At 34.7% G+C, this 3,128-nt stretch overlaps 1 long non-coding RNA gene across 1 annotated transcript; it reads right to left on the bottom strand.

Moving 5' to 3' along the window:
- Positions 1–623: 623 nt before the first annotated feature.
- On the bottom strand, positions 624–2,441 carry LOC114543417. Its single transcript, XR_003690031.1, has 4 exons — positions 2,359–2,441; positions 1,730–1,791; positions 1,549–1,637; positions 624–1,022 (listed from the first exon to the last, which is right to left on the bottom strand). It is a non-coding gene; the product is annotated as an uncharacterized LOC114543417 (long non-coding RNA).
- Positions 2,442–3,128: the final 687 nt, after the last annotated feature.

The raw sequence follows: 3,128 nt of genomic DNA, 5'->3' as shown, positions 1-3,128 counted from the left end.
CAATTTCATTGTAGGCCATAATGGACGTTTGCAGCTTTCAAAATTTTCCGCCTCTTTTGGAATAGTCATTAAAGTCTAGAATTTCACAAAATAGGTTAAAAACTTGAAACTGCACTAAAATGCAATAGTCTAGTTGTGAAAATCAAAGGGCTAATGCCGGCAAAGAACGATTTGCAATAATTTCGGAAATGGAGCTGAATTTCGTGCTGTGAAGTTGCTTGCTAACAAGAACTGAGCTGTCTTTGTTGCTAAGCAACATCTTAAGACTTAAATAGCACGTAGAGAGAATTTTATTATTGATCTAATAATTACATTTTGTCGTTTTCCTGTAACTTCTTCTTACTATATAAAATAATTTAAAAATACAATATATGTACTTCCACTGCTGAGAGTGAGCCTTGAAATATTCGCGTGAAGATGTGGTAAAGTAAAATAAAGCATGTAATTTAATTTGCCCGGAAAAGACACTGGATGAGGCCCAATAATTTTATAAATTGTTCGCGCAATGCAAAAAATAATTCTGAGAATTTCATTATTTCAACACACTGGGTTATGAAAATGATACTGGAATTAAGCAACCAAAAAGTAGTTGACGTGGCATGAATGCAAGTTTTTCGCCCGAGAAATAAAAAGTGCGTTTCATTCAGAACGGGTTTTACGAACATATTAGAGCATATATTTGCACAGTTTTTCAATTAAGATTCCACAAATTCTTCGTATTTGTCGTCAGTATACGTATATACACGCTAAACCGAAAGTTGTTATGATTTAGAGAAATCGTCCCGCCTTACGGTATGGCCCGGTATGCAAGGATTACGTGATCCATGTCTACATTTACAATTCAAAATTTAAAAGTTCATTACCATTGTTGATATGATAATAACTTTTGTATCATTATTGCTTTTAACGTCTTTGCGGTTTACAACAACAGAAATTGACGATTAGGCTGAACACAGCGAGGAATGTTAAACCAATGCCAACCTTATCACGCGTGGATAATACTCCCTCTTGTCCCTCATTGCCTTAGAAAGTAAGCAAAAACATAACTGAATTGTTATCGAGCTCACAGAGCGAGCTAGGCACATGCACTTCCCGATGATCTGAGTCTACTACAGGAAAATTACGTGTCTTCTCGTTTGAAGGCATCAACAGATCTTGTAAAATTCATAATTAATTTTAGGTATATTTCGAGAAGCATATTTATAAATTTGTACTAAATTTGGCAAAGCTAATCCTTACAACTTTGAATAAATGTCAGATGAAAATTAATCCTGTGGATTTCAGTGTTTAAAGTATACGCGTCTACAGGGCCTACGCTTAAAAAACCGTGTTCTTAAAAGGAAAGTTAAAATGAAAGCATTGTCGCCTATTTTTTTAACTGGACCATAGATCTCCATGGCAGCAACGTATTTCGATTTTGGCAAACGCAAAAAGAAACGCTGATTTTATAAATTTCACCGTTTTTAATTCTACAGCTGTATAAATTTAAATTCATAATTTAAAATAGCAGCACCTCCGAATATCAATATACATTGGAAAGAACTTCACCTTTGTCTGGAACGAAGATTTTGATGGCTGCGGCCAATAAGAGGAGAATTAATATAGTAATTATAATTTCTCTGTTGGCAAGGCTCACCCTAAAATTTGAGCAAGGTTTTCAGACATGAGTCGAGAATATACGTATACGAATGTACGCTAAATAGCCTAAATTCGTACAAACTTTACTTACATTTTAGACGTAACCAAGTTCCAAATACGGAATTGCGTTGTCGTATGTTCGGTTCTTCTCTCCTGCAGAGCCAATATTAATTAAAATGGTGAGTTTCAGAATTTATGCATGGGCTTATTTTTTTGTCGATGGCAAATTAAGCTTCTTTACCCCCCCCCCCCTGGGAAACCAATATTGGTGCTCTGCAGGTGGAATGATATTTTGGGCTCAGTTTTTCGAATTTTCCTCCAGTAACAAGGCCTGATTCAAATTGCCGCTACGCGCGGAGTCGTGCACTTGTATACAGAAATATATAAACTCCTACCTACAATACAGAGGTATATAATATTATAGTATAGGCGCTTGTTATGAACATCCAACTTTCTTGTTATGTTCTCCGTTTACAAATAAATTTATAAATACAGCATGTGTAGTAAGCGTATGTTCCGAACAGATGCAACGTTCTAGTTATGTTCTCCTTTTACTAAATTTAAATGTATCTACACTGTTTTTGTCGAATATTTCTGTAAAATTCAGTGGTCTGGTCAACCCAGTAACCTAAGACAGCCACGTAACCTGTCTTGTAAACCCTAGTATACCTGGCTATATAGTTTAATAAACCTTATTGTAATATGTATTTATGTCTTTACCTGTAGACACTAGTAACCCAATCAATAATCCAGTAAACCGATGTAACACAGTAAACTGCAGCTATCTTCAGCAGTATAGTTGGCCTATGGAATTTCGTGAAATACTAACCCTGGTTATCTAGTAACCCAAAAGTAATTTAGTAAACCCTATATATATGGCTACATTACTTTAGCAAGCTACGACATAACTTAATAAACCTTCTAGCCTACTTAACCGTTATGAAACCACGTTATTTAGCAAGCTGGCTCTACTGATTTAAAAAACCTTCTAACCTGGTAAACCCTAGTAACGTAGTAAACCCTAATACACTAAAATGCAAAATATAACTCCTCAAAAATTCATGGATTTCGTTCTTAGCTATATATAGAGCTCGCAAGACGAAAATCTCTAACTAAACTAATATCATTGTTAACTGCTCGCACTGTACAACAACAACCGTTTTCATTTCTAAACATAAGCTAAAATACAATTCGGAGTTAATTTCATCATGTTGATATCCAGTCTACACTTTGTCTGTGTTGCCTTGCTTGTGAATGCATATAGACATTAACAATGTCATATACTTACATATACCAATCGAAATTACTAATAGTTTCTGTCACTAATTTTATTTCATGTTATACCTATAACCAAATTTTTCTTCGTAAAGGAAAATAAACAGACCCAAAAAACTATTAAAAGGACCTCGTATTATCGAAAATGGTCATACCGTTGATTTGCAATGGTCGCGTATTTGCATAACTTTAAGACATAAATACATTCCAGAAAT

This window comes from Dendronephthya gigantea, unplaced genomic scaffold (assembly GCF_004324835.1).
Source record: "Dendronephthya gigantea isolate DGI-Jeju-01 unplaced genomic scaffold, DenGig_1.0 000455F, whole genome shotgun sequence".
NCBI classification, from domain to species: domain Eukaryota; kingdom Metazoa; phylum Cnidaria; class Anthozoa; order Malacalcyonacea; family Nephtheidae; genus Dendronephthya; species Dendronephthya gigantea.
The sequence above is the reverse complement of the archived record's forward strand: the minus strand, read 5'-3'. Positions and strand labels throughout refer to the sequence as shown.